The sequence below is a fragment of the Sciurus vulgaris genome (assembly GCF_902686455.1).
Source record: "Sciurus vulgaris genome assembly, chromosome: 8".
Taxonomy (NCBI): Eukaryota; Metazoa; Chordata; class Mammalia; order Rodentia; family Sciuridae; genus Sciurus; species Sciurus vulgaris.
Window position 1 is genome coordinate 135,403,237 of NC_136468.1, and position 8,127 is coordinate 135,411,363.

Consider the following 8,127-nt stretch of genomic DNA (forward strand, 5'->3'; position numbering starts at 1 on the left):
GGCATCTCTGGATCATGTAACCACTTTTTAAATTTAGGCGGTACACATTAAAAATACTCTTATGCATCTCCCTTTGTTTTATTTAGCAAAAGATCTTGGTGTACATTTCATCAAAATACAAAGTAATCTATCTCATTCTTTTAAACGTCTGCTTTGTATACCATTTTCTGTAAGCATGACCATTATTTTACCATGGTGTAACATCACACTGATGTACCTTATAGAACGACACACGTGTGTGCACAAGCTTGTTTGGTGCACGATAGCACGTGTACAACTGGTAAAATCTGAAGGAGGCTGAGGATTGTATTATGGTCAGTTTCCTGGCTGCGATACTATTGCACCTGAGTTGTGTTTAATACTACCATAGAGGGAAATGGGAAGAAGTGTATATAGATTATCTTGGCATTATTTTTTTACAACTACATGTAATTCTACAGTGATCTCTTTAAAAGGTTTGGAAAAAATTGAGCTGCCAGAGAGGGAAAGGGACCTACCAACACAGGTGCCCTTCAACAGGTGAATAGATAAAGAAAATGTGGTATATGTACACAGTGGAGTATTACTCAGCCATAAAGAAGAACAAAATTGTGGCATTTGCTGGTGAATGAATGGAACTGGGGACTATCATGATAGGTGAAAGAAGCCAATCCTAAAATACCAAAGGCCAAATGTTCTCTCTCATATTCGGATGCTGACTCAACAATAGGCAGGGGGGAAGGAGGAGTGGATGTTCACCAGATTAGACAGGGAGGGAGAGGGGTGAGGGAAGGGGGAATAGGAATAGGAAAGACAGTAGAATGGATCAGGCATAACTTTCCTATGCTCGTATATGAATACACAACCAATGAAACTCCACATGATGTAAAACCACAAGAATGGGAAGTTATACTCCACATATGCATGATATGTCAAAATACCCTCTACTCTCATGTATCTCTACAAAGACCAAATTTTTAAAGAAGAAGAAGAAGAAAGGGCCCTTATCGGATGCCTTCGTGTGCCCTCCAGAGTTCCCCAAGACTGATTGAACCACGTGAGTCAGCCCTGAAGACCAAGATCAAATAAAACTGCGGTGAAGGAAGGAAATACATCAAGAGGAGAGAGTGGGGGCAGGGGGCACAAACCCACTTCCACAGGACCAAAGAGTCCCCTTCTGCCCCTCCCAGCTCCATCCCCCACACTGAACTGCTCACATGTGGAACTTGCAGATGTGGAGGGCTGATTATCATTAATTTAAACCAAAGATATCCACGGGGATGATATTTGGGGAAGAAAATGTACTGCCTGACCCCACAGTCATTGAGCGGCACCTAAGAACAGGGTGGAGCCTCAGGTGTCATCTCATCCACCTGGTCCCTTTACCTGGCTGTGGGATTCAGTCACTAAGCAGATTTGAGAGTAGGGCTCAGGGTCAATTTGCTGCACCACACTTAGAGCAAAACTATACAAATGTTTGAAGTCAGATTTTTATGCTGAGATAGAATTCACATTTCATAGATTTGCCCCCTTTTAAGGTGTAGGATTCAGTACTTTTTAGTATATTAATTTTTTCAACCATCTCTTAGAATTCACATTTCATAGATTTGCCCCCTTTTAAGGTGTAGGATTCAGTAGTTTTTAGTATATTAATTTTTTCAATCATCTCTGATTTCAGAACTCTTTTCATCGTCCTGGAAAGAAGCTTTATTTTTTTTTAAAAATGTGGTACCAGGGGTTGAACCAAGGGGCACTTAACCACTGAGCTACACACCCTGAGCTTTCTACTTTTTATTTTGAGATGGGGCATTGCTAAGTTGCTTAGGGCCTCACTAAATTGCCCAGCCTGACTTTGAACTTGAGGTCCTCCTGCCTCAGCCTCCTGAGTTTCTGGGATTACAGGTGTGCGCCATCACACCCTGGCTCTGAAAAGAAACTTTGTTTTCATTATCTGTCACCATTCTCTCCACCTGTCCTGGCCCCAACAGCCTCTAACCTAACTTCTGTCTCTACTGATTTTCCTATTCTGGACACTTCATGTAAACAGACTGACTACACAATCTACTGCTTTTGGAGTCTGACTTCCTTCGGTAAGCAAAATGTAACCAAGGTCCATCCATGTTGTAGCCTGTGTCAGTACTCCATGACCTTTTTATGGGTAATAATATCCACTGGGTTATTTTTTCCATTTATGAGTTTGTGGACAAATGGGTTCTTCCCACTTGTCTTGTTATAAAAGGGGCCGCCATGAACACTTGCGTACACATGAATGGATGATTGTTTAGTTCTCCCAGGTGTATGAATCACTGGGCCATAGAGTAACTTTTTAACTCTTAGAGGAATTGCCAAACTATGTTCTTCCTTATATCTACATAAATATTGTAAGAAGGTTCCAATTTCCCCACATCATTGGCAATATTTTTTAAATGACGGCCATACTAGTGTTAACCTTATCAATGATTCTTTGCCCTGGATAATTCCCTTTTGCAGCTCTCATGATTCTACCTTTGTGAATTTTCATGATTGTTTTATCGATTTACTGTGATGAGTTAATGCAATCTGGAGCTGATTGAACTGCTTACATTCTGATTAACTTCTTTGTAATGTGGGTCATTTGGGGCTCTTGCTGCTTCGCCTCTTCTTCCCGCCCCTCCTCTCATCTCCCGCTGGGACTCCAGTCCCATGCTGCAAAGCTGGAGAGTGTCTCACTGAGCTCTCTGAGGTTCAGTTCATTCATTTTTACTTGCTGTGCATCAGACTGTGTCCTCTCCATTGAGTGTATATTCAAGTTCACTGACTCTCTTCCGCTGCTCACGGGCTCACGTCCGCTGCCCAGCTCTCTTGTGGGTTGAACACCCTCTAGTGCCCAAGCCCCAACCCTCAGTACCAGTGAGTGTGTCCTTATTTGGAAAAGGGTCTTTATAAATGTGATCAGTCAAGATGCACCCACCCTGTATCAGGAAGGGCACGAATCCAATCACGGCTGTCCTCCCAAGAACTCCATGAACTGTACACATGGACACCGAGGGAGGAGGACCCTGGGATGACAGAGGCAGAGGTGGGGGTGGGGGTGCCCAAAACAAGGAAATCCAGGGATTTCCAGCAGCCACCAGAAGTTGAGGCAAAGGAGCACAATTCCCTTGAGTTTTCAAATCCCACCTGGTCCACCTGAGCCCTGACTTGGAACTCCTGTCCTCCAGAACTGTCAAATTAGCTTTCCGCCGTTTTAAGCCACCCAGATTGCAGTGATCTGTGGTGGCTACCCGAGGAAACTAGACCAGGCCCCTTTGGTGAGGTCTGCAGGTGTTGTTTCATTTTTCAACTTCAGGAATTCATCCGACTCTCTTTTATATCTCTATTGTTATTTTCCATTTGTTGGAATATCGTCCTTATACTTTTAGATCTTTAGTTACTTTTAGTTCCTGGAAGTTCATTGTAAAAGCTGATATAGTCTTTGCACTTTGTTAAGTGTAGTATTCGGACGTCCTCAGGGACAGTGTCTATTGGTTGCTTATTATGTGTCAGCCTGTGTGGGGAGAACTCAAGAGCACCCCAGATCCCGATTGTCTAGAGGGATCCACGGGGCTCAGCGCTTCGTCACAGACATGCTGTGTTTATTACAGTGAAAGCTCATTAAGCGAAATAAATAAAGGGAAAAAAAAAATAGGGGCCAAGTTCAGAGGAAACGAGGTACAAGTGTTCAGGAATCCTGGACCCTGCCCAGGAGAGTCACACACACCAGCTTCCTCCAGCCATGAGTTGTGACCACGTGTGTAAAGTGTTGTCCGCCAGAGAGGTGCCCTGGAGTCTCAGTGTCCACAACTTCTCAGGAGGACTGGATATTTGGGGCCCTTTACTAACACATGCCTGAATTCCAATATGCCAGGAGGAAAAAGCCATGTGACCAACTGACTCGGAACTCGGAACCTCCCGAGCCAACCGCCCACGTGACAGTTGCAGAGTCGTTGGCTGGGCCCTAACTGCCCAGACCCAGGGGCGAGCAGTCCAGACTGAGGAGCTGCTGGGGAGGCGGGCTGCTGGGCTGGCGCCTCGTCGGTTCTGTCACGGTCTCCAGGTCCCGGGGTCTTACTGACAGGATCTGTCCCCTGGCTGCGGCCTGTGTGTACTTTCCTTCCTGCGACCTTCCTCGCCAGAGCCCAGTCCCTGCTGCGCAGACAGCAGCCGCTGCTGGGTCCCCTGCACCAGTCCAGGGACAGGGTCTGCCGCTCCCGGGTTTGGCCAGATGCCCATTTCACCGCTGCAGAGCCTCTGCGGGTCAGGGGCAGTGGGTCTCCCTGCCTGCAGGTCCCTCGTGTGGCGGACTCTGTGCTTGAACACGTTTTATGATCTTCTCGTTCCCTTGAACCACAGTCCTGGAAAGTACATTCAGAACGGCCGCTGTGGACACGCTGGTGGCAGAAGGCCATGGGAAAGTGTCCATTTTTCCCAGGTTCCACTTCTGCTCTCTGGCTCCCAGCTGTTTGGGGTGGGGGCAGCTGAATCAAAGGCAAGGGACGAGGGACCCTGGTGCAGCCTTCCAGTGCCCCCTGGGCTGAGGCGGGCACAGCTCTATGGAGAGGTGGCAATGTGGTGGCCAGAGCCCACGCTGGTGCCAGTGGTTGAACTCGGAAGCTCGAGGACCCGGGAAGGGGCTTCCCCCCGTCCTCGGAGGTCCCTGCTCTGTTCTGTGGCGACTTCCACCCGGCCTGCCTACGAGCATCAAAGCCGAGTAGAGGACAGTACAGACAAACCCGAAGAAAAATGACTGGTGCTTCGCAAGTGCGGGGACTCAGTGTGAGCTGCAGGCTCGGCCGGGGCGCGCTGGCCGCCTCCAGGGAGACGCCTGGGTGGCTGCAAGTCACGGGAGAGGGGAGGCTCCTCTCCAGCCTTCACCCCCAGGCTGCCGAGGGGCTGGCCGCGCCACCTCCCACCGTGAGCCCCACCAGCCGTGGGTGGCAGAGCAGGGGCTCTGCCCTGCAGCTCCCAGTCAGCGAAGTGCCTTGCCCAGAGTCACACACTGAGGGGTGATGGACCCGCGAGGGGAAACGGGGACAGAAACCCTGAACCCGAGTGGGTCGTGGTCCAGCTCACGCTCTGGACTCCTGGGCCGGGGGCTTCCCTCAGCCCGTCTCCCCATCTTCCTCACCCCGAGGTTGCTGCAGGGGTGCCGGTGGGAGGCACCGAGCCAAGAGAAGGCGGGTGCCCGGCTCCAGGTCTCCATCCCTGACCACGAGCCGTGTCATTTTCCTGGGAGGAAGCCCCTCGTCCCCTCCTCACACTCCCACTGCCCCAGGTGGCTCAGGACCCAGCCTGCCTTCCCGTTCGAGGTGCCACCTCCGCGAGCCAGCCTGGTCTTCAGCAGACCAGTCCTGGACGAGCAGTCAGCAGGGCCACAGTGACCCGCGGGCTGGGCTCCAGCGGTCAGGGGACGAATCCAGCCTGGGCCCGTGTCTGCGGACCCCTGATCTGAGCAACTGACTGAGCAGGAGGACTAAGGACCTGCCGAGAAGGGGAGGTGTCTGCTCGCCCACCTCAGCACCTCGAAGCCCACCCTGGCCAGAGCCTGCAGGGCCAGGCAGAACCCCTCTCCTCCCGGAGGGAGGCCTCCACGGCCACCGCCTGTGTCCACACCCCACGGCCGTCCCTGAGGAGCGTCCAGTCTCTGCTGCCCTGTCACCCAACGTCCAGCCCACGGACCCAATGGCACCGTCCCTCCTCCCCGCTCCACCAGCAGCACCCTAACAGCAGGGTCGCGTCCTCACCAAGCCCATGGGCCTCCTGCCCTGGGATCCTAGTTCCTTTTCTCTCTGACGCTCTTCTTTTAGACGGTGATGGCGGCAGACCCGCACAGACGCCTTCAGGGGTGCTTGGTCTGTAATTCCCCTTTCCTGTGGGGTCTGGCCGGGCGGTGGGGATTCTCCTAATGGTGGGGAACGGTGTGGCCACGTGGCCTCCACATCTGTGCTCCGGAGGAGTGGGCAGGAGGTGGGCGTGATGCTGCTCAATTATTTGACAGAATTCAGAGGAAGCTTCCTGGGCTCGAAATTTGCTTTTCAGAAAAAAAAAACAAAAACTTGTCTATATTCCTGTTTTGAAGATGATGCTTCGTTTCTATACGGCTCAGCGAGCGCATGAGGAGATGTGGCCGGCCCCAGGCCAGCGTCCCCTGCTCACTCAAGCGCCAGTCGCCTGCTGCGACGGTCAGGCCATGCCTGACTAGTACTAAGGTTACAGTGGAATCAGTCACTCGAGTCCCTTCTGAGCACAGCGATTACACACAGCCAGCACCAGCAGTGTGGCCATGCCCTCCCAGGTGGAGGAGCAGACAGGGGACCGGGCAGAGTCACGGGCTCTCTGCTGGGAAGTCTGGGGCAGGGCCTGAGGCAGAGGGAAGCTTCTCGGGCGTGGAGCGTGGGGCTTGGGACAGTGACACACACAGCACCCATAAAGGCCCACAGGTCCACCTTGTTTAGGCTGCTTTTCCCTACGCATGCTTTATGTAAAAATATCTAAAAAAAAATAAAAATAAAAATGAAACTAGCGGTAGGTTTAAGATGAAACCCTCCAGCTCTGAGTGTAGAATGCACCTTTGAAACTGATCCTAGACGGACAGAATTCAAACTGAGCTGCCTCCCATCACTAAGGACAAGCCCAGGGCAGTTCCTGGCCTCTGACCTCCTGTCTGATTGGAGCTTCCCATCACCCGGGAACGAACACGCATTTCAGAACCATCTGTCCATTTCAAAAGCAGCGGCCACTTCAGATGTGGGAGAGGACAGCAGGAGGCAGCTTCTGTCCTTGGATGTCCTGTCTAATTCCAGCTTCCTGACACTCGGCAAGCTGCGGCTTCTCTGGGGCCCGCAGCCACCGTCCTCCCAGGTGTCCCCGTGCACAGACCCTGGGGCAGGGGTGCCAGGGAGAGTCAGCAGGGAGCCAGAGGTGCTGTCTGGGGAGCCTGTGCACGACCAGCGGGCTCCTCAGGCCCTGCAGGTGACCTGGGCCCCGACCTCCTCAAGGCCTGGGTCAGAGCAGCGAGGCCGCGTGCCGCCCTCTGCTGCGTGTGTCGTCTGTGGGCGGAAAGCATCCGTGAATGTCCTCCTGGAGCCAATTCCCCTGGGCATCCCCCTGGGCAGCCTGTAGGGGCTGCTTCCCTGGACGGTGACCTGAGGCAGGGGACAAGGGGGTTCCAGGACTCCTGGGGGCAAAGGATAAGTCCCACACAGCTGGGCCCCTGAGAAGTAGGAGGCCTGAGGACACAGGTGGAGCTGACCCCGCCCTGCAGCCCCACCCTCAGAAGCATCGCCCCGAGACCCTCACTTGAAATGTGCACGGCTTCCTGGAGCTCTTTAGTCCCCCCCGGCCTCTGCCACTCCAGTGATACCTCCAGCCCCCAACCTCCCCCACAGAAGTTGCCTGCGCTTTTGATCTTAGAGAATCCCTTTGCCGGGGGAGGATTTTCTCGGGCACCCTTCACTTCCCTTGTAGAGTTTCCCTGCCGTCTTGTCCCCGCCCACAGGGGCACACAGGAGAGCAGCGGCGTGTCAGTTCCTTCCTTGATTTTGTTGGCTTTCCTGAAGTTCAAAGAGAAAAAGAGCAACCGGGAGCTGGTGCGCCCGGCGCCATCTGCCCTCCCCGCCTCGCTCCCCACACCCCCATTTCCTTTTCTTGTTCTTCTTCATCTCTTCTTACTTCCTTGACCCCTCGTCCCTGGTCCCAGGACAAGAGACGTTCTGCAAATAGAACCGGAACAATCTTGACTGCTGGCAGAAAGACAGCAGCTGTGCCTGTCCAGAGCCACGGGGTGCAGGAGAACCCCCCGTATGGGTGCCCGGAGCCGAGCCGCACCCGGGGCCCCCCTGCCCTGACCCCCGTGGCTCCCTGCCCGGGCCATGCAGGCAGCCCAGTGGGATTCGGCGGTGCAGAAACCAGGGCAAAGGCCAAGAAAGAGGGCCAGGAGGGCTGCGGAGAGATTCAGCAGACCTCGGAGATCCCGAAGACCCTCGCTCACCTGTGGGGAAGCCAGCAGCTTCAGGATGAGGATCCTGAACAACGTGGGGAAGAGGCCAAAGCAGGAGGAGCTCACAAGTGTCAGAAAGGACAAAAGGGGAGCCGAAAGAGGAAATGGATTGCCGGCAGGTGGTGGTCTCT